This window comes from Lissotriton vulgaris, chromosome 4_1, assembly GCF_964263255.1.
Source record: "Lissotriton vulgaris chromosome 4_1, aLisVul1.2, whole genome shotgun sequence".
NCBI classification, from domain to species: domain Eukaryota; kingdom Metazoa; phylum Chordata; class Amphibia; order Caudata; family Salamandridae; genus Lissotriton; species Lissotriton vulgaris.
In genome coordinates, this window is record NC_141691.1 from 2111411131 (window position 1) to 2111435403 (window position 24273).

The 24273-nt window shown below is 44.3% G+C and overlaps 1 protein-coding gene across 1 annotated transcript in view; it reads left to right on the forward strand.

Annotated features, from left to right (window-relative positions):
* LOC147725144 (verrucotoxin subunit beta-like) overlaps window positions 1-24273 on the forward strand; it is a 439166-nt gene that overhangs the window by 225386 nt on the left and 189507 nt on the right. The window contains exon 2 of the mRNA XM_086967119.1: window positions 14249-14402. The gene's annotated coding sequence lies outside the window, so the exon portion shown is untranslated. The remainder of the gene's footprint in view (window positions 1-14248; window positions 14403-24273) is intronic.

A 24273-nucleotide genomic window follows, 5' to 3' on the forward strand; every position in this document is an offset into this window, starting at 1 on the left:
TTCAGAGCCTGGCTTCTTCTTTCAGTGTGCAGGGCAGGGACATCAGACGCTCCCCAGGAGATGGAGCCAACATTGTGGTGACAAGTACAGTCAGGAGCACTCTGTTGACAGTCTTCCCTCTTCCTGGACCATGTGCAGGGCAGAGTCATCAGTCGCTCCCCAGGGGGCGGAGCCAGCATTGTGGTGGCAGAGCACAATGCACTCCCCCCACCCATCCTGGTGTAATCTCTCTATTCACCACCTGTCAACCCCAGCCTGTCCCCTGGAACTCCCCAGCCCTGTCACACACAGAAACCAGACAGCAGATACACATCAGAGCAGAGGCGGGCTGAAATGGTTATGCAAGCAAATAGTAACTTTCTAAAAGTAGTATTTGCAAACACAGGATATTAAAAAAAACTTTACTAAAAGAAGTATTTTATTATTCTGATTTCAGGCATACTAAAGTCTGAGTCTGCTGGGATTATAGATTGTAATAATTCCAGCAGCCCATTCTGGCCTATGGAGAGTAGGTAGCCTTACAATAGTGAAAATCGAAAATGTCTGTAATTCACTACTAGGACATGCCACACATATCAGGGCATGTCCTACCTTATGCTTACAATGCACCCTGCCCTTGGGCCTACCATAGGGGTGACTAATATGAAGTTAAGGGAAGGTTTAGGGACTGGCAAGTAGGTGTACTTGCGCAGTTAGCATGACAGTACCAGACTGCACGCAGGTTCTGCAATGGCAGACCTTAGACATATTTTCAAAGGTGCTTCTGTGGGTGGCGCAACCAGCGCTGCAGGCCCACTAGCAGTATTTGTATTTACAAGCCCTGGCACTCCTGGTGCACTTTACTGGGGACTGACAGTAAATTCAATGAGCCAATCATGTAAATCAATTATGGGTACATTTTACATTGGGAGCACTTGCACTGCGGCACGGATTGGCCGTGGCACAGTGCCCTGAGCAGCTAACACCAGCAAAACATCTGAGGCACATCAGCAAAAAGTGGAAGGGAGACTCACGCCAAGGTGCCAGGTCTAACAGCGGCGATGCGATGACGCCCTGGCAGCCTTGCAGTGACTCTGTACTTTGGAGCCGCGACAGGCCCTGCGACATGCTTCTCCGGTGATGAGATGGCGGCACACTCGATGGCGTCGCGCTTCTCCGGTGATGCGACAGCTGGCAGCTTTGATGAACACAGGCTTCCAGGGAGATGCTGCGAAGGCTCGCTTTTCTCGATGTGACACGTTTCCAGCTCCCAGCGGCACGCAAGTGACTGGAGTCAGAATTCCCAGCAAGGAAATTCTGGAGGGAGCTGGAGGTGAAGTCTTTTGGCCCTGAGACTTCAGCAGGAGGCAAGCACAGTTCAAGCCCTTGGAGAATATTCTGTAGATAAATGAAAGTCCTTAAAAGTTCCTTCTCCTTTCCCCTGGCAATGAAGCAACCACTGCAGGCCAACCCAGCAAACAGCACACTGGCCGAGGGGCAGTCCAAACTCCTGCAGCTTCCTTGGTTTGTCTCCTTGGCTGAAAGGTTTCTTGTTCCAGAAGTGATCTCAAGTCTGTGGGACTGGGTCCCAATATTTATACCCCAAAATCCTTTGTTCTCTGAAGGCAGAGAGGCCTCTGCCTAGTTCAAACCAGTTCTTGAGCACTGTGTTTACATGACTCTTCTCTTCCTTTCACTGTGCAGGGCAGAGACATCAGACAAGCCACAGGAGGTGGATCCAGCATTGTGGAAGGAAGGCCCAGCCCTATTCATGTCACAGGTGCACACCTCCCTCCCATCTGGGTGCTGATCTCTCTATTCACCACTGGGCTACCCCAGCCTGTCTCCTGGATTTCCCCAGCCCTGTCACACAGACAAACCCAGACAAGGAATACACAAGTCAGCAGAGGCAGGCTCAAATGGTTAGGGAAGCAAATACCTACTTTCTAAAAGTGATATTTGCAAACTCAGGATATTACAATAAACTTTACTAAAAGATGTATTTTATTATTCTGAGTTCAGGCATACTAAATTCCAATTTCTACCATGTTCCCTTAGTCAGTTAGGATTGTAAGAATGAAACAATCTTAACTGCCTATTTTGGCCTATGAGAACAGGTAGCCTTCAATAGTGAAAAAGAAAAATGGCTGTAATTCACTATTAGGACATGCTACACACATCAGAGCATGTCCTACCTTATACTTACAATGCACCCTGCCCTTGGGCCTACCATAGGGGTGTCTAATATGAAGCAAAGGGAATGTTTAGGGACTGGCAAGTGGGTGCGCTTGGCCAAGTCGACATGGTAGTCACAGACTACCCACAGGCCTTCCAATGGCAGGCCTGAGACACAGTTTACAAGCTGCTTCTGTGGGTGGCACAACCAGTGCTGCAGGCCCACCAGCAGCATTTGATTTACAAGCCCTGGGCACCCATGGTGCACTGTACTAGGGGCTGACAGATAAATCAAATAAGCCAATCATGGAATCCAATCAGTATATCAATTTAACCCTTTCGCTGCTGATGACGAGCTCAGCTCGTCATCACCCACGGGTGTCGTGTGCTGATGACGAGCTGAGCTCGTCATGGTGCCAGCAAAAGTGCAAAATCCAGCATACGGGAAAAATCATGGCAGCAGCCATGTGGTTAACATAGGGAGCACTTGCACTGTAGCACTGATTAGCAGTGGCACAGGGCCCAAAACATACAATCAGCAAAAACATATCAAAACAGAGGAGGCAATCCGTCAAAAATGGAAGGGAGACTCACGCAAATGATGTCAGGTCTAACAGATGCCCACATATTTTCACCCATTATGAGGAGTCGAACTTGTCACTGCACAGTGCTGATAGGGAGTTTACCTCATTGTACTGGTTTTTACGGGTGCAAAGTTTGCACCATTATATTAGCACGCAACTTGTGATTGGGGGCCTCAGTAGCCACTCTGCATGGAATTTTTGGTGCTTAACCTTCATGTAAATTCTACCTGCAATATGAAAGATTTTAGCCTTTTGCCCACTGTGCAGCTGTAAGCCTTTTTTGGGAAGAGTTCATTGAAACAATGTGCCTTCCTTGACATTTTTAATACTTGAGAAGGTGACTTCATTTCTAAAGATGTTTTCATTGTCTCCTCTGTTGCCCGCAACCTGAAGCAGTTTTATCAATGGCCTAGAACACCAAGGTGTTCATGCATTAGACCTTATTTTTGTGGCCACCAAGTTATGGTTCTTCTATGTTAGACATTAGAAGGACAGACATAAGAATTCTGTTGATACTCAAGTCAACACTGGCCATACACACCATGGCGTCTACTTTACTGCTGCAATCTGAAATACCTTGGTATAAACTTAACACTGGGGACTCCACTCCATCCAGCAGCTAGGGTAGTCCAGTCTGCTGGCAAATTGGATTTCTTTTCCCCTATTGTTTGCAAACCTCACTGACTGACCCCTTCAGCCAGAACTAAATCTAAAATCTGCTGCCTTGTCTTAATGCTTCTGGTGCTCAGAGAGGTCTAAGTTGCCACCGTTCTTGCTGCTCAAAGAGTCTTTCTCCTGGACAGTCACCTTAACTTGGAACTCTCTCCCTCCAGTCCTCTGAAATTTGACACAATGCACTAACTTTAACCAAACATCTAAAGGCCCATCTTTTTCCACAATTCTTACTACATTGTATCGTAATGATCTGATAATTTGCACTTGCTGGCCTCCAATGTTCTTTAACTTGTTAATGTTCTCCTGTCCCCCATCTTGATCTAACACTGTTACCTTTGCGTGTTTCATTATTAAATGACAAAATACTGTACAATTCCATGGAGGTCCAGGTGCACTTAATAAATGTCAAAGTAAATTAAAAATACAACACAATCACCTGTATTTCAGATCTCTCTTCTCCATCTATGGAGAATAATATCTCTCACCCTTCTTTAGTAGATGTCTGTTGCTGTTGATTCCATTATCCCTTTCACGTTGTCCAAGTCCTCTTACAACTAGACATCTGCAGCCTGGTTCGCCTCTGAGTTGGCAGCTGCCAAAAAGACAGTAATAAAGTACTTCAAACCTAGAGCAACACTTAGCCACATCCAGGGTTGAGTAATCATGTATCTGTAGAGTCTCCGCTGTCTCTTACTCTGACAAGATTGAGGGATTGTATATCTGCAGGGTCTCTACACTGAGAGTGTTGAGTAGTTTTATATCTTCAGGGTCTCACTGACTTGCACTGACAGTAATGAGTGATTGTGGATTAAAAGGCTCTTCACTGACTCTACTACTGACAGTAATAAGTGATTGTGGAACAGGAGGCTCTCACCGACTCTCACACTGACTGGAATAAATAATTATATATCTCCCTGATTTTCCTTGGCTCTCACACTGACAGTAGGGAATGATTATATATCTGCAGGGTCTCTACTGTCTCTTACTTTGACAATGTTGAGTGATTGTATATCTGCAGGGTCTTCACTGTCTCCAACTCTGACAATATTGAGTGATTGTATATCTGCAGGGGGTCCACTGTCTCTTACTCTGACAATGTTGAGTGATTGTATATCTGCAGGGTCTCCACTGTCTCTTACTCTGACAATGTTGAGTGATTGTATATCTGCAGGTCTCAACTGTCTCTTACTCTGACAATGTTGAGTGATTGTATATCTGCAGGTCTCAACTGTCTCTTACTCTGACAATGTTGAGTGATTGTATATCTGCAGGTCTTAACTGTCTCTTACTCTCACAATATTGAGTGATTGTATATCTGCAGGGTCTTCACTGTCTCCTACTCTGACAATGTTGAGTGAGTGTATATCTGCAGGGTCTTCACTGTCTCTTACTCTGATAATATGGAGTGATTGTATATCTGCAGGGTCTTCACTGTCTCCTACTCTGACAATATAGAGTGAGTGTATATCTGCAGGGTCTTCACTTTCTCTTACTCTGACAATGTTGAGTGAGTGTATATCTGCAGGGTCTTCACTGTCTCTTACTCTGACAATATTGAGTGATTGTATATCTGCAGGGTCTTCACTGTCTCTTACTCTGACAATATTGAGTGAGTGTATATCTGCAGGGTCTTCACTGTCTCCTACTCTGACAATATTGAGAGAGTGCATATCTGCAGGGTCTTCACTGTCTCCTACTCTGACAATGTTGAGTGATTGTATATCTGCAGGTCTCCACTGTCTCTTACTCTGACAATATGGAGTGAGTGTATGTCTGCAGGGTCTTCACTGTCTCTTACTCTGACAATATGGAGTGAGTGTATATCTGCAGGGTCTTCACTGTCTCTTACTCTGACAATATTGAGTGAGTATATATCGGCAGGGTCTCTACACTGATAGTGTTGAGTGGTTTATGTCTTCAGGGCCTCACTGACATTCACACTGACAGTAATGAGTGATTGTGGATCAGGAGGCTCTCCACTGACTCTCACACTGACAGCATAGATTGATTATATATGAGGAGGATCTCCACCGAATCTCACACTTACTGGAATAAGTGAATATATGTCTCCCTTGACTCTCACACTGACGACAGGGAATGATTATGCATCTGCAGGGTCTCCACTGATACTCGCACTGACAGACATTAATGTTTAAGGATCTGAATGGTCTATATAACCTCACAGGGGCTGTAATAACGGATTATTTTCTGCTGAACGTTTTCTGATTATCGCATGGAAGGTATTGAGTGCCCTTAATCTGCTGTGTCTTTACTGACTCTCACACTGGCAGTATTGAGTAATTATATCTTTGCATGGTCTCCATTGACCGTGATTAGTGTTTAGGGATCTGACCTATCTCACGTGACTCAAACTGTCAGGAATGAGAGATCTATATCCACAGATTCTCTGCTGAAACTGACATTAACAGTAATGAGTGAATGCAGATCTGAAGAATCACCACTGAGAATAACCCTGACAGTAATGAGTAAATGTTGATCATGAGGCGCTCCACTGACTCTCATCATGACAAACGGACAAAGTCCAAACAAGAAGAGCCTGTTGGACCAGGACGGATGAGAGGCCCCTTCAGATACTAAGGGGTGAGGGTGTACGTACTCCCAATATAACTCAGTTCAACAATAAAGTAAAGCCAGTTCAGACCCTCAAGATCCACAATCACTCATTACTGTCAGCGTGAGAGTCATTTCAACAGTATCCCGCCAGGGGTTATGGGGATTGTGGTATATAACATACGAAATATGGGCTGGACGGGTTGGTTACCTCGCGTGGGTATGCTAGCTCCGCATTACTAGTGCAGGGAAGGAAAAAATCTAAGTTTTGTTTATAACTCTCACACACTCTAGTAATGTCATGCTTCATCATCAGGTTCACCCTGACTCCAAAAGGTCACAGTGTGCTCAACCGTGTTCCTGAGAGGACTTAGAAATAGAGGGTGACCAGGGGGCTTAACTAGAGATTAAAAACCCCTCACTTTCTCCGAGGTATCCCTTTATTCATGGGGAAGGTGGGGAAGACTAAAATAAAGTAAGTGTGTAATGTGGACTATTATGGTCCTATGACCCTAGATTTTTAGACCAACATGTTTCAGCCCTGCTCTAAGGCATAACAAGGTCCTGGGCTTTCATCAGGGTATCACATCTGTACCTCCCTGGTATTTAGGTCAAAGATGTAACTGGCAGAGTTATATCATGTACTAGTACAAGGGCAGTGCTAATACTTGCCCGTCAGTTGTCTTTGTGTTGCGTCACCTGCAATAAAGAATCCATGGCAGGTATTACGTGAGGTTCACATCTGACACTCCTTTAGGTAAAAATTCATATCAAAATTGTGAGAGGTCATGAGGCATACAAATCCCACTACATTCGTATTTCTGAAAATGTCTCTAGTCAAGACAAGTGCATATATTCTCTCTGCACATCAATATTAATAATGTAGGATGAATATTCATTCCCATAACACAATTCATTCAACTGCACACCTAGTGTGGTCATTCTATTCAAGGTGCAATAAATGATTGGCTCTAGTGATCACATTTCAATATTTCTATGTATCAATCTCATGCACATTATGTGGAGTGAAGAAAAAACCTAACCCCACAAATGGGGACAGACACCATGCATTTTTAAAAGCGTACTTATTTGGTAAATGTCTCTACATCTTCAATTAGAAGCGATTCTGGCTCATCTAATAACGACCAAGACTAGTTGTCAAGCGACAACTCAGCAAAAAGCTGGAGAGGGAGACAGAGACAAAGAAGAAGGACGTATTATAACAAGGGATACCCACACCCTCCACCATACATGTGGCCAACACAATAACCTCCACATCCCTTTCATGGACCTCAGCCTTTTCAAGAGATGCCGTTCTTCCAACCTACCCAGAAACATTTTTCAGGAAAAGGCGGCTGGAGGAACAGACAAAGTCGCAGATGAGGGAGAAGACTCCACTGGGACGATGTAGGAATAGAAGGAATTAACACAAGAAGCCAGACACGAGACCAGCAACCAGGGACGAGCGGCCAATGAATTTGGTTGTGAATTTGACAGATATAACACTGACACCCATTGAAATTGTGGTACTTAACAAAGGTTTGGGATTTGTATCAACCAGTAATATGGACAAATTCAAGACCAGATGTGAACTACATGAATTCTTCAGAAAAATACTGGTCAAAACTTTTTTCCATCAGGCACCTACAACTTCAACACAGGATGGATATAGCATGACGCGAAACAAATCAACATTCAGTCCCCCTAATAATAATCCACATTTGTAAAGCACACAATCACCCGTAAGGGTCTCTAGGTGCTGGGGGCCGTCGGGAAGATTAAGCAAGCTATTGCCCAGAGTCACATGGTGCTGGGCTAATCTGCCGCCGGTGCCAGGGATCGAACCGTGATCCCCAGATTCTGGAGTCAGTCGCCCTGACCTCCATCCCACCAGAAGTTATGGTCTTTGAAGATGCAGTGATAAAATAAGTAGAGGCACTTAACACAAGATACCATGGCTTTTATACCATGAACAAGAAAGAAAGAAAAAAAAGCGTTGGATTCTATCAGTAGGAGAACAGAGTTGTTGATTAAACCAGCAGATAAAGGTCGCCCTGCGCTCTGCCCAAAAGAAATACTATGCCGCTATTAAAACTGCTAAAGGACTATACTATGCAGGAAGAATAGCTAAAGCGGAAAACAACAGTAGAGAAATTTTCTCTATTGTTAAAAGCTTTGTATCCCCTGTTGCAGAATCCACCACTCTTCCATCCTCTGGGAATGGTGTGAAGTTCTGTCTAATTTTTTTACAGACAAGATAGCCAAGATCCAGCAGGTCTTTACTTCCACATCATCGACTGGGAATCCCGAGTTTAACATCTCCTGTATGTCCGATCCCTCTGATACCCAACAGCTCACAAACTTTGCGTTGGTGACTGAGTGTGATGTTTTGCCTCTTCTCGAATGCCTTAAATCAGGCTCTCCCTCCGATCCGTGCCCGGCTCGGGTTCTGTCAGAAGTGGCCAGCACTGTCTGTGGGGATGTCACCCAGATCGTAAACCTCTCTCTTTCCTCAGCAGTGGTCCCTGCTGAGTGGAAACAGGCTAAGCTTCTGCCGCTTTTGAAGAAACCAGGCCTTGATGCCTCGGTTCCCGGTAATTACCGGCCTATTTCTCTTCTCCCTGCCTTAACCAAAATCTGCGAGAAAATAGTCTTTCGACAACTAGAAAAATGTGTAGAGTCATCCAATGCCCTGCACCCAGCGCAATCGGGATTCAGGGCTGCTTACAGCACTGAAACGGCCCTGGTAGAGATGACGGAGTCCATTCGGGAGTGTCTGGACGGGGGCGGCAGAGCAGTCCTGATCCTATTGGATCTCTCTGCCGCCTTCGATACCGTCCCCCATGCTCTCCTCACCGCCAGGTTATCGGCCATAGGCATTGGTGGCAATGCCTTGGCCTGGGTGTCCTCATTTCTTTCCGGAAGGACTCAACAGGTCTGGATGCCACCGCATGCCTCGGAACCAAAACCACTCCTTACGGGGGTCCCACAGGGTTCCACTCTTAGCCCCCTACTGTTCAACATTTATATTACCTCCCTGGTGTATCTTGCGGAACAGTACGGGGCTAAGATTATAGGATATGCGGATGATACGCAGCTTCTTTTCACCTGGCCTGACGATCATCTGGACACAGCTAAGGTCCATCTCTGCCTATCCTCAGTTTTCCGCTGGTTAACGCTGGCCCAATTAAAATGTAATGAGGACAAATCAGAGGTCCTCTTTTATGGATCTTTCCCCCCAGGTTTCAAAAATTCGCGGTGGCCCCCGAATATCCCATGTCCTAAGGAAATGGGTGGCCCTGCGAAAAATCTTGGGATTTGGTTCGGAGAGGATCTAAAATTTGAGGACCATATAAAAAAATTGACCAGAACGTGTTTTGCCACCTTGAGAATGCTCAGGAAATTCTTTCCATTACTCCCTAGAGAGGCGAGGGAGACGGTTGTCCGAGCACTCATTCTAGCAAGGCTGGACTACGCGAACTCCCTGTTCAGCGGCATTCCAGCTTATCCGACCAAACGTTTGTTGGTCATTCAGAATGCCGCTGTTCGTCTTCTCTGCAACGTTCCCAGATGGAAGAGTGTCCGGTCTCATATGTCCGGCCTCCACTGGCTCCCAGTTCCTCAACGTATCCTCTTTAAAACCTTGGTACTTGCGTTAAGAGCGACTCATGACCAAGGACCAGTCTATTTAAAAAAAAGATTTACTCTGTATGCCCCTACAAGAGTTCTCCGATCACCTTCTCTATTTAAAATGACCCTTCCCCGATTCAAGCGTACCAGACTAGGGGGACAGTCCATTGCTGTGGTCGCTGCCCGCGCCTGGAATGCTCTCCCCTTCCATCTGCGCTCCAGTCAATCTGTAGCCCAATTTAAAAAGAATTTAAAAACCTACCTGTTCAGTAGCAGTTTCTAAGCTGATCCCTGCTCATCCTTCTTTGCTTCTCCCACCGCGCCAGGATACTCCCCAGTAACAGTGCGCGTTACAAAACCATTTATACATACATACATACATACATACATACATATACAGATAAAGGCGGGGCAATCATCTTACAAGATCTAAACAGCTATAGAGACGAATGCCTCACACTACTTAATGACACTAGACATTACTTCCCACTCCAAAGCGATCCAACAAGAAGATTACAGAAGAAGATCAAAGACTTAACTAAGGAAGCCCTACACAATGGCCGGACCAACAAGAAGGAACAGGAATTCCTGTGTACCAAGGTAACAAGAACACTTCAATTTTACACACTTCCCAAGATCCATAAGGGAGGAACACAACCTGCAGGCAGACCCATTGTCTCTGCGATTGGATCACTTTTTGAACCATTGTCCTAGTACACTGACTGATTCCTCCGCCCTTTGGTTACCAAGATCAGGTCATATATCAAAGAGAATAAACATCTTCTGAATATTCTCAACAAAATGGAATATGACCTTAATTTGGAAACATTGATTTGCTTAAGTGTAGAAGCTCTCTACAATAGCATACGTCAAGAGGAGATTGTTCGCGTCATCGGAAGACTCTTGCAAAATGAAGATTGGCCTTGGCAAACCCCGTTCGGTGGATTATGACACTAGCACATATCGCTCTCACAGAAAACTTCTTTCAGTTCGAAGACCAAATATACCTTCAACAACATGGGAATTGTATGAGCCGCACATTCGCCCGAGTATAGCCTGTCTCTACATGAGCTGGTTTGTAGAAGAATACATCTGGAACAACAACCCTTACCACCATGAAATTTGCCTGTGGCGCAGATATATCGATTGAATACAAACAGAGATGAGCTGTTCCTAAAGTATGAAAAATAAGAAAAGAAAAATAATGACCGTGTCACCCTCGTGCCCAAAAACTGTTGTACTCAATGAGTCCTACAGTGGGACATTCATTTTGTTGGATGTAATGCCCTCACACACCCTTTCAGGTGTCATGCTTCATCATCTGGGCTGCTCCTAGTTGGGTCGGCGGTGCAATACCCAACGGGCTCACCTTGAAGAGGGCCACTTTACCGGAGATCTTCTATCCAACAGCCTTAATGTGAAGTGCGGGTATGGGGCCAAAGAAGTGTAGACGTGTGAGTGAATTAAAATAGAGCTGGGAGTACCAGTATCAAGTTTATTCTGGGGGTCTCCTGCTCTAGTTAACATCAAAGGACTAGCTAGTACGCCCTGGAATTCAGTGTTTCCTAAAAGAGACTAAGCTAGTAAGTGCTCGTGGTGGTTGGTCGACATGTTTCTCACGTTTATGTGTATTAACTTGCGATTCTTCAGGACCTTTGGAGAGAGAAAATTGTTATTTATACAAAAATCAGTCTACTCTAGGAGGGGATCTACATAAGTATCCAGTTAAATCCCTAAAATAGCATAAGGAATGTGTGTTTCCTTTGTCAGTGTACCTGTGTTGTGCTGAGTTCACCTATTGTGTCTGATTCCCAGGCACCATCATTACCCAGCGGTCTTCACAACAAGTTGATGCTTCCATAAAGTATGGGTTCTATTAGTTGTGTGTCCTGCTTCTGGACTTACCCACGCCGCTGGGTCCGGGATATATCGATGACATCCTGATAATCTGGCATGGTAATAACAGTACCATGCAAGCTTTCAAAGAGTTGCTAGACCAACTAAACCCATTCCTGCATTTCACCAGGACTAGCAAGAAAGATAAAATTCCCTTTCTGGATGTGAACATTCTAGCGAAAGGTGGGAAATTGATAAGTACACTCTACACCAAACCCACCGACCGGAATAGTTTACTGCATTTTAATAGTGCCCACCCACGGTCCCTACGAGAAAATCTGCAACCAGGACAATTTCTAGCTTGCAATTAAACTTAAAGAGAAGGAATACCCTGCAAAGGTAGCTAAACAAGCACAGAAAAGGACACGGAACACCCCATGAGCAGCATTACTCAACAACAATGTTAAACCAGAGGCTGACTCCCTGAACTCCCTGATCTACGTGACCACATATAATTCATGCTCCAACACAGTCCAAAAAATTATATCCATAAATCGGAAATCCCTCACATCAAACAAACCTTAAGCCTTCAATTTTCACCTTTAGAAAACATCAAAGCATTAGGGACTTGCTGGTGCACATTTTTAAAAAAAAAACCAAAACTGAACAGCAACTGACTATGGAATCAACCCTGAGTCATGGGACACTATCCATGTGGATCTTGCACGGCATGGGCATTCATGAAACAAACTAAATACATCGACTTAGGACTTCCAACACCATGGGAAAAATGACACCACACGAATTGGAACAGCAGTAACGTAATCAGAATCAATGAACATAAGAGCACCATTCGGTGCAGAAGAAGCTCCACAAAACTGACAGCACACTTTCTTGAAAAAGGACACTTTGACATAGACCTGGAATGGACCATAATAGAAAGGAGGGACAACACTAGGGCCCTAACAAACAAGCATTTGCAATGCAATCGGTCTCTTTCTTGGGACCTTATATGTATTTAGCTATGCAGCACATTAGCCTGGGTGCTGAAACATCTACTAATCTTTAACATGGAGGGAAGGTAAGCACCAAACTGCGTGACATGCAAGGTATGGGAATACATGGAGAGAAATTTTGCCTGTCAGCGGGAAATGGTACAGTCCAAAGCTCTGTTTTTAATATAAAATCTGGGCCTTCGGTGGTTATATAACAGAAAATACAAGATTTGAAAAAATATTATCTACGGGTGTTCGTGGAAGATAATTTTTATGGACTGGAATCTAGAGAATGCTAAAGTGATTCTGGTATGTTACTGACCTCTGCTGGTTGTTTTCCATAAAGAAAGTTAAATAGAGGCAGTTGCGAGAAATTTAAAAAAAAGAAACTCCCTCAGCAGAAAGCAATTCTGGTATTTTGCTGACCTCTATTGGTCGTTTATTTTCTATCAAGACCGTTAAATAGAGGCAGTTGAACAAGCAGGAAACAATTCTAGCATTTTAATGACCTCTACTGGTCGTTTTCTATCAAGACAGTTAAATAGAGGCAGTTCAACAGAAATAAAGTCCCTAAGCGGAAGCAGACAAGTCCTAGGGCTGATTTCCAGATCCCACAGAGTACATACACATATACCTAAAAAGGATAAAAGCCTATTACAGACATAATAGTGGAAAATCGAGTTTATGTTATCTAGTCCAAAATACTTGAGTCTGTTTTCAATTTTAAACTTGTTTCCTCAGTGCACCTCCGTAGCAATCTTCCTGCTCATCCTAACCATGCATTCAAGTAATGTTTATCTATGACATGCAATGCCTCATTTCCATGCTTGGGACACGAAGCAAGAAAGTTCAGTAGCTTGCTCAGCAATGACAGCTTACAATTCTTTTCCTACCTGAATGCTTTTTCTTGTATTTGAATCATCCCATGAACCTACATCGGAGCCATGTAGATAACTGAGTCTTATCTCTGCCTGTGCATCTTATGCTCATTTGGGGTGTTGCCTGTCTCTGTGATTCACATATATATTTTTCTTTTTAATAAACACTCAACATACAAGCTATGCCATTTGTAACAATACTGCTTGATTCTTGTATATTGCTGGACTGGTGATTGCTTTATTTTGCACTTTAAAAGTATTTGCACTTTTTCTTTTGCTTTACCAACTACAGTTTGTATAGATTGTCATTAGGTACTTGCTGATATGGTTTGTTTTTATTCTACATGCAGTGTTATGTATGGTGTTGCTTGCACTTGTCTGTAATATGTGTACCTTAAATCTTGTATTTACCATTGTTTACATAACAGAAATGATAAATTAAAACAGACAAACATCTGCATCAGTGTTCTGAAGCATCCCAATAGTTTTCTTCCTCAGCCTTGTTTGCCTCCCTGTTTTGCAGTGCTTACTAATGAAGACATTATGATTGAAATTGCTTCCTCAGTTCACGTTATTATCATGCACAACCCTTGACAGTCGCAATTATGTGGCATGCAGATAATTCACCAGTCTATTTCTCTTGACTTTCGCAGGATACTGAGCTATAGCTTGTGTACTTCTCATGTATATTGTCAGTCGAGTTTTTATGGAATTGCAGGTTTGGGTTGGTGTTTCAAGGTTTTGTCAATTCTATTTCAGACCCTTCATAGTTGTTCTTTGTTCTTCAGCCATAGGTAGTTCCTGAGACAATAGAATCGCTCCTTGGCATTGTTCTGATTGCTGCCTCAGTTAAATAATCTGCGATTGACTGTATTGTTACAAATGGCATAGCTTATATGTTGAGTGTTTCCCACTTTCTCATTAGAACTTGAAGAAAGACAATATAGAGGGGAAACAGCCTTAATAACGAATCCCTAACAGCGAGTGGGCTTAACAACGACTCCCAAACAACAACCTGAACCTGAACCACAACCTCCGTAACAACTACTATATCTGAACCACGACCTCCTAAACCAGAGGTAAGTGTCAATAATTAAATAAAAAAGTTACAAATACAATTTTGCTTGAATTTAGTTATACATTTACTTATTTTAATTACGATGTTGTTATAATAGACTTTGTATAAGTTAACCTTGTTAGGCCAGTAGATGGCGCAGTTCAAATTTCATTTAATTAAATTTCATTGTTCATTTCACAGTTGAAGTGGTCAGAAAATGGTGGTTGTACGTTTTGTTTTTGTTTTATTTGAGTCAATTCTTTAACAAAATGAAAATATGTTATGGAATCCATTTTGTAAATTTTTTAATGTCTGTGAGAAAAAAGATGATTAACTTATATTAAATAGTTGTTTTCATGTACATAACTGTCTCTTTGTGAATTTGTCAGTATGTATTAAAAATTATGATATGATAGTAAATGTAAAGTTTATTTACTATATATAGTTTTCAATAGAAGTGTTGATTAATTAAAACACTTTTTTTCTTGTTTCAATTGTGCGTTGTTTTGAGCGAAGTGGTAGATTCGGGTTATATGTTATGTTATGTTATGTTAATTAAAATTTGTAGAGCGCGCATACGCCCATGGGCTTCTTGGCACTTAGGAGAGATAAAAAACATAACAAGAGAGATACCAGCAGAAGTCACTATTTCAAGTAGGCCTGTATAAATAGGAAGGTCTTAAATGCCTTTCTAAAGGTAAGGAGGTCCTTACTCTGTCTAAGGGTCAGAGGCAGAGAGTTCCACAGGGAGGCTGCTAGAAAGTGGAAACAACTGCCTCCCTGTCGCTTTCTCTTGAACCGGGGTACCTCAAATAGGTCTTTGTGGGCTGATCGCAGACTGCGCGAGGGGATGTATCTCCCTATCAGTTGCCTTATGAACAGGGGACCTTTGCCTTGTAGAGCCTTGAAGACGATACATCCGGCTTTGAATGCGGCTCTCTGAGCCACAGGTAGCCAGTGCAGTTTCTCTAGCCCTAATTTAATCAATTCCCATTTAGGTACCTTGCAGATCAGCCTGGCAGCTTGATTCTGGAGGTGTTGCAGTCTTCTGAGTTGGCCTACAGGCAAACCTAGGTAGAGACTGTTCGAAAAGTCGATGTGGGAAAGGACTAGGGCAGTAAGTACTTGAATCAGGGCTGAGTGGGTAAGAAGGTGTGCAATTTCTTTTATTTTTCTTAGTTGGAAAAACCCTGAGGAGACTACTGTTCCGATCTGGGAATTTAAGGCAAGGTCCTCATTAATGGTCACTCTCAGACTCTTTACTGAATGGGACTTTTTGGGAGGGAGGCCCATATCTGAAGGCCAGAAGTGTGGGCCCCAACTAATCTCGCTCTTCCCGGGCAAAATCAATTCTGTTTTCCCCGGGTTTAGTTTGAGATGGTTTAGGGACATCCACCTCTGAATCTGGATCATAGTTGCCTGAAAGTCTTCAACAGCATTAGGTGAGTTTAATGTAAAAACTAGCTGTAAGTCATCTGCATAGTTGTATGCAGTGACTTTGTGCTCTCTCAAGGAAAACAAGAGGGGCCGCATGTATAAATTAAATAATAATGGGGACAAGGAGGAGCCTTGGGGGACCCCACAGAAGGAGTTAATTTTGGAAGCTGTGAAAGACCCTAGCCGAACAAACTGGGTGCGTTCAGATATGAAAGATTGCAGCCAGGCCAAGGCAGAGTCTCTGAGGCTGGCCTGTTCAACACGGTTGACCAGGATGGAATAGTTAACCGTGTCGAATGCTGCAGACAAGTCAAGAAGCACCAAAGCCTGATGTAGATTTTTGTCGGCATTAGACCTCAAGGTGTTCTGGACGGCCAATATCACTGCCTCTGTGGAATGACCAGGCCGAAAGCCTGCCTGGTTAGGTTGCAAATAACCAGAATCTTCCACAAAGTTTGAAAGGCAGTTGGTGACATGAGCCTTCAAAATCTTTGATAGGTAGGGCAGGAGGGATATAGGCTGGTAATTAGTGAGGTCGAGAGGGTCTATACCAGGTTTTTTAGTAAGGAGAATCAATAAGGCCTGCTTGAAACTGAGGGGGGACCGTCCCGGACATGTGTGAATTGTTGAGCAATGGTATCATGCCGTGGGGGATGGCACGACCGATTTCCCTCATGATGTTTATTTTTATTTTATTTACGCAACTTTTATAGCGCAACAAATACCCGAAGGTGTCTCGGCGCTGTGGAGCAACAGAGTTCATCATCCTACCACCTTCTCACTGGTTAAACAACCATGTTTTCAGAAGCCTACGGAAGCTAATCAGATTCGGAGCAGCTTTTATGGCAGTTGGCAAAAGGTTCCAAAGTTTTGGAGTGGCCACCAAAAAGCGCCTATCACCCCAGGTGACTGATCTTGTACGTGGCACCAGCAGAAGACTGGTATTGGCCGATCTAAGGTGCCTTCTGGGGGTATAGAACTGAAAAGCTTCGATCAGGAATCTGGGTCCTGTGCCATGTAAGGCCTTATAGGCAATACAGAGGGCCTTAAATTTGACACGGCTCTCAACTCTCAGCCAGTGAAGCTGGCGGATACCAGAAGTGGTGGATTTGAGGGGGACAGACATCCTCAGGAGAACCTGATTTGACTCTAGTCAATAGGTCTAAAAAAACTTTTGGGTCGATGAGAGGAAAAGAGTGTAGTGTTGATGGGTTGAAAGAGCTGTCATCCAAAGGGGCGCAAACTGGGAGTTTGGAAATATTCTGTTTAATCGCAAGTATCTTTTCGCTAACAAAGTTATTTAGGGAATTGCAGAGTGTTTGTGTAGGGACTACCGGAGGGGAGGTTCTATCGTCATTACATAATTCATTCACAATTCTGAAAATTTCTTTTGACTTATTGGTGGAACTTAAAATTTTCGTTGAGAAGTAAACAGTCTTGTGATTATGTAAGATTTTTTTATATGCTTTCCTAGCTAGACAGTAGGCTGCTCTAGCTTGTGGGCAATAGTTAGATCGCCATACTCTCTCCTGTTGTCTAACTTCCAGTTTTATTTTTTTTAGCTCAGGTGTAAACCATTTATGAGCATCGATGCTTCTGGAGCTACCAAAGCAGATAGGGGGAGCATAGAGATTGATGGCTGTGTTTAGCCATTCTTTAAGCCTAAGGTCTGCTACCTCCACATCAGTACTCTGTGGGGGAAGGGAAGTGTTCAAAGAGTTTTAAAAAGCTGGCATATCCACAGAATTCCATTTCCGAGTGGTCCTGCTAATTTGCAGCTTGAATTGGGTGACTTTGTCTATATGGAATGAGAAGCCTATGCTAAAATGGTCAGACCAGCTGCAAGGTTTTATGTCAATGGAGTGTACTGGTAGGTTCGAAGACCAGATTTGGTCGAGACTGTGGCCCTTCTGATGGGTCGAGGTATTGATATGTTGTGTTAAATTAATATCATTAAGAAGGTCCTTCATCTCTGCTGCTTGAGGACCTAGTAGTGTGTTATCAAACCAAAAATTCAAATCTCCAGCCAGGAGTAATTTAGAATGGTCTGTAGCTAACAGAGCCAGTTGCTCTGCTAAAATAGAGGGAAATGTGGCCATTGTATGATGTGGACGATACAGTAGCACCAATACAAGTGTTCTATTGGCAGTGTCTAGTTTGGCAACTATATTTTCTGTATTGGGCAAAGGTAAGGATGGTAGTTGCCTGAGTTGATGTTTTTTACTGATAATAATGGCCACTCCTCCCCCAGTTTTCCCTGCTGGACGTATTGCTGATAAGATGTAATAATCAGCTGGTAAAGCAGCTAGAATGTCCGGTAGAGAGTCTGGGGTGAGCCATGTTTCAGTCAGCAGCAGCATATCTGGTTTTGTATCACTTAATAGCAGGAACATGTCCGTCTGATGTCTGGTCATTGAACGAGTGTTTAAGTAAACACACCTAAAATTACATGTTGCGCCGGGTGTAGTTGCAAGCACAGCGTACTTAGGAGTAGGGTCTGCCATCGGGTTGGCGGAATTACTAATACCGAGACGAGATGTTCGTTTCGTCGTGTTGAGAGGTACGGGAGGGCACATCGTAGGGGTAGGTCTTAACTCTAGTAGCTCTGCAGATGTGTAAGTATGAAAACTGGCAGAGTCCTTGGCCCCTAGCCCCGGACGCTCGCGGACGAGCGCAGACAAGCTTAACTCTAGCGCAACTCCAGCGCGCCTCCGTCGCGCCCGCTGCGCTCGTCCGCTGCGCTCCCTCCAACACATCGCGTTTTATGTGAGTGAGTCTCGAGCAACTGGACCGCTGCCTCAGGTCCCAGTGCTCTCTGGCTCCTCCCAATATGGCGCCCGTTCTCGCCACCAGACCAGCACAGGAAGCCGCGGTAGGTGAGCCGCCCTCCACTCTAACGGCAGAGGAGCCGCGGTGGACCGGGGCAGAGGGGCCGCTATCTGCAGGTAAGAAAGAAATGGCGCTATTAGTCAGTCGCGCTGCGTGCGTTTACATCAAGCGTGAAGATCGCTATATGTCTGCCTCGAAAGCAGAACTCAGGATAATGCGCTGATATGCAAGCACTCCAGAAATGCTGCGTTAGGAGAATCCAATTAAAAAAATTACCGCTTTGAACTCAGTAATTTCAATATCGCCGTAAAATAATACACACAAGTACATAGAAATTAAAAAGCGATTCTAAAAGGTCTGCCCTTGTGTAATGTCTCTCTCCAAATGGCGCCGGGAAGCTGCCACCAACCCGGAATCCACGATATGAGAATACATTCATTTTCATGGTTTAATAAGTCACTGTACTATATGTAGTGGTTGGCCTTTGGTCATTGTTCAGCTTTCGTGGTTTATGCACTCGTTGTTTAAATGGTAGTTGTTAAATCATACATCCAATATAGAGGCATTTTATTTAAATGTTGGAGGGCTCAAATCAAAATATGCTAGATTTATGGGTGGTAGGGCAAAGTGATAGATGGTGGGCCACACCTCCGGGGGGTGGGGGGGTCCCCCATGTGCTTTGCAGGGGGGCCCCTCAAGTTTTGTTACGCCACTGCTAAAATGGCAATTTTGGCAGCGTTGATCTGCAATAAAGAAATGACTTGTAAATAAGGGCTCTTGGGAGACACCGCTTTATAGGGGGATTACGGTACAATGACTTTCCTGATTACAGGAAGATTGTGTCTGGCTGCTGTCAGCTAGCTGAGAGTGACATATTTCTAGCAGTTTGTACCTCATTTAGAGGAGGGTACCGACATCCAACAAAAAAGGCAGACATTCCCTCCACCCCCTCTCTGGTCCCCCATCTCGTTTAGTTTGAGAAGGAACGCATTGCTTCCCGTGAGGAAACAGCAGAGCCTCAATGAAGGCTTTGCCATTGAGAGGCCACACAATGTAAGGGAGGCCCTCTGCTGGCATCTCTACTGTGTGTGACCGCCATGTAAACTATGGGTCAAAGACAGAAACATCCTACCCCCACCCCGCATTGTGAGACACCTGTCAGCGGGTGAGGGCATTCATAAAATGCTTTTTTATGTTTCAATGTGTATTGTATGTAATAATTTGCTTGTTGGTGTCTTGAACTTTGAGTATCTATTGTGAACATTTTCTACACTTGTATATATTGCGCACATAATTGTCTGTTGTTGATTCGACTGTTTTGACAAACATGCCTTGGAAGAAATACGGATAAATCAATGAAACTAATTTAAAATGAAAATAAAAATGTTTTTGTAAAACAAATTTGTGGCTCATGCAGTACAAACTGGCTGGGTGTGTCTTAACTAACTATAAAACAAACCTGACTAGCTATAATAGAAAAGTGGGCCGAATTGCCAGAAATACTGGGGGACATTATGTCACTAACTAAGTGCAGTGGTGAATTGCTAAAAAAAAACAGGAAGACAGGAAATATCAGATACGGGCAACCCGAAAATGACCCCCAAGGGCAAACACGGTAGAGCAAGGGAAATGGAAACAAAAGCCTTAGAGAATGAGATGAACAGCCAAGAGATTCTGGCATCCCCAACAAAGAGTTACACCGAGGAAGCTCTGGCAAGTTCGGTTACAAGGGAAGTCAAGGAGCAGAACATGATCATGGAGGTGAAAATAGAAGCCAGAACAGAAGCACCCCTGACAAGGAGGGCAAAGAAAAAGCAGAAAAAACAGCAGAAGAGATCAACAATGAAAAAAGATCCATCCTGCTGGTAATGTTGAATAGCCACAGACCGGAGGAGAAAAACCCCTCACTTCCACTCTTCCCGATTTTTAATTTCAAACCAAGGATCAAGTGCAAGCACGTGCCGGAAGATACGGGAAAAGCTAGAGAAAGAGAAAGGGCCAATGTAATACAACGAGGTGGGGCTCTAGTAATCCAGGCTGACCAGGTGGACCTAACACATTCTGCAGTGTTTGTACAAACCACCGTCCAGGCGATAACAAACAGGGTCAGCACAGGTACGGAGGACACCATCACACAAATCAGGCTCTATGACCTACTGGAACTAGAGGGCCACAAAGGCCCAATGGAGCACACCACATCTCCACCGATGGAGCTAACGCACCCAACGGGTAGGCGCACTGGGAATTAACAGCAGGGTGGAAGAGGAACAACATTGGCGTACCCATATCAAATCCCCTCACAGTCTGAATTCGGACAGCATGTGCAATGGGAGGGACACACAAATATTAAATTCTATGGAACCAGCCACAACACACGAGGTAGTGCTTACCCCCAGGTACCACATGGAAGGGCCTCATGACATCTTAAACAGAACTAATATCCTCCGACTCTTTGGACATGTCAAATCACTGTCTCAGATTACATCGGAAAACAAAGAGTGGGTAAAGTTCAGAAGGACACAGGGAGACCGCTACGGCGACTCAACCGTCCTGGACTTTTGCGAGCGCTCCCTCCAACGGGCAGTTGTTGGCGAAGCCCAACAATTAGCAAATTGGGGAATAGAAGCTACAGAACCCATCCAATGTAATTATCCCTTTGTCCTCATACCTCAAAAGGAGAGGCTGGGGCCCACATCAATCCTGAACGGCACCACCCACAACAGGAAACGAGGAGACCATATATATGATCACTCAAACTCCAATAAACATTTCTATATTTCAAAATGACAACTTATGAAGAGTGCTAACAGGCCTACTGAAACAGTTCACAAGAAGTAACAGCTTGCAAAAGCGGCCCTAGCCAAAATCAAGCGCTCGCCAGAAAAGGAAGGGCAACTGTGGTGCAGGAAGATCCCTACCAAGGCCAAAACTTGTACCCCTCAAAAGAACTAACCCTCATATCATGGAACATCACAGGCTTAAATAAATAAGTAGGGATCAAGGAAGTACAGGATTACTTTGCAAAAAGGTACTTTATTTGCTGTCAAGAAACTTATTCCATGACAGCAACATCCATGGCAGGATTTCATGAACATCGTATTGATGCGACAAAAAGAAACATCTTCGGTCGTCCATCAGGAGGTCTCTCCATTTGCATAAGCCACACGAAGAAACTCAAACCAACAGAAATAAAAGTAAAATCCCCCAACCTGCAAGCCATGACTATTGCTGGGCTAAGGGAGGGCCACTTGCCACTCAATCTGCTGCTCATAAACTGTTACATCAACCCATCATTGGCCATTGCCAGCATGGAATCCCTAACCAACACGCTGGAAGATATACTGATAAAATACGAGCACTACCACGTAATCATCGCAGGAGATTTTAATTTGAGAGGCTAGGAAAGCGCCCCGAGAAAACAAATTAAAGGGCACAAGGCAAGCCCATTGCTCTGTCTTCTTAAGAATGTCAAACTCTACTCTACCCACTTCCTGATGAAATTACATTCACCCTCGTGGTGCTCCAAACCATTGTTTCGGGAAATATCCACCATAGACTACATCTTAATCAACGAAAAAACAGCGGACAGGCTGGAAGATTTCCAGGTTGATGATAGAGGAGGAAGTGGTCATAGGCCTCTATGCGCAAGATTTAATTTAAGAACGGAAGCAGCAGAGCTTCTGAAAACGCTAGGAGAACCCATAGGGGACGAACGTTTCAGGGCCTTTAGAAGAATAAAATGGACAAACTCTCTCGAAGGGAAACTACAGGAGTGGGCATCCAGGTGGCTGGCCAGAGGACCATGGGAAACTGAATCAGAGGTGATAAATCTCTGGGAAGAACTGACAGAATATTTATGGCGGAAGCTGGGTAAAAATCATTGCAAGAAAACCTTCAGTCTCAAGGCCAATCCTTTAAAGAACCCACAGCCCATAAAGTGCCTGAAACAATTCAAAGGAACTCTAATGAAGGCACTTAGAAGCAGGAAGAAAGGAGGAGAATCAGCAGAGGAGGCCTCCATAGCTGCACCGAGAGCCGCCCTTAGGAGGAAAGTAGGTGAGCATAAGAGGAAAGAGATGGAGCAAAAATGGGTCACGGTGTTTGCCCTGCTAAAGGAAAAGAATAACGTTAAATTATGGAGGTACATCAACTGTCTGAGCTCCCAACCTAGGGGCAAGGAGAACAATATTGCAAGCAACGAATGGGAAGATTATGAAAGGGGTTTATATACCAGAGGTACTCCAGTTAAAGAACAAGCCCCACTGAAGAACATCCGGGGAGCAAGCATCCAGACAACTACTCTTCCAAAGCACCCAGATGAAGCAGGACAAATGAAGTACGAGGGCGCTGGTTTCACTGAAGCTGAAATAACGTTGGAGATTAGGAAAATGAGGAATGACGGGATGCCAGGCCCAAACACCATTCCAAGCCATGGTGTTTAAAACAGCTCAAACAACTTTCTCCACAGCACTCACCTCCCTATACAACTTTCCATATGCAACGGTAATAACTCCACATTCATGGAAAGGATCCATCCTCTTCCCAATTCACAGGAATGGAGACCACTCCAACCCCGAAAACTATAGGCTAGTTGCCCTCCTGTATGTAGAAGCCAAAGCTTATGCTAAATTACTACTGAGAGATCTAGAGGAATGGGTGACTAACAACGATCTACTCCCATTCTACCAGACTGGCTTCAGGAAAAACAGTGCAACAACAGACAACATCATGACCCTGGCCGACCTCTCAAAACGTGCTGTGAAAGTCAGGCAGCCACCGCTGTTTTGCTGTTTCATCGACTACAGCACGGCTTTTGACAGAGTTGATAGGGGCAAACTTTGGAGAAAACTGTCATCCTGGGGGGCACCGCCTAAGCTACTGAAGGCCATCATGTCCCTTCACGAGGAGACTTGGGTACAAGTCAAGATAAGCCACAGCTCTATCGACAAAAGTGGAAACCAACAACGGACTGAAGCAGGGTTGCGTCCTGGCCCCCCTTCTATTCAATCTTTATACAGCAGATATGGGGGCAGCCCTGAAAGAGGCAAGTTTAGTTCCAACGAGACTGGGCAAGGCGAGACTTGCAATCCTACAGTATGCAGATGACACCGTAGTGATGGACCCCACAAGGGTAGGTCTCCAAAGAGCCCATAAAGAGCTGGGGGAGTGCAACAAGGAAGATCACCTGACAGTTAATCAAGGTAAAACAAAGATAATGATATTTGGCAGATACCAGCGCAAAAAACAAGTGGTTTGGAAGATTGGAGACCAGCAAATTGGAACCACCATAGCCTACAACTATCTCGGAGTTTGGCCAAACGAGAGGGCAACATCGGCAGCTCTCACAAAACATCTAACTGCGAAAATCAATAGAGTAATTTTTTCAATAAAACTATTAGCCCCACAGCCGAACCCATGCTAAAGGTCCTCAGGGCAAAACTAATTCCAGCCATCAACTACGGACACCTGACATTTCCAGGAGCTCTAGACAAACTCATAGCTGCAGCGCAGGTCAAAGCAATCAAGATCATGCTGCAAGCACCCCGGAATGCTAGCAATATGAGATTACGGCTGGAACTAGGGCTTACCAGACCGGAACTGGCCCTCCAGGGAGACTTAATAAAGTA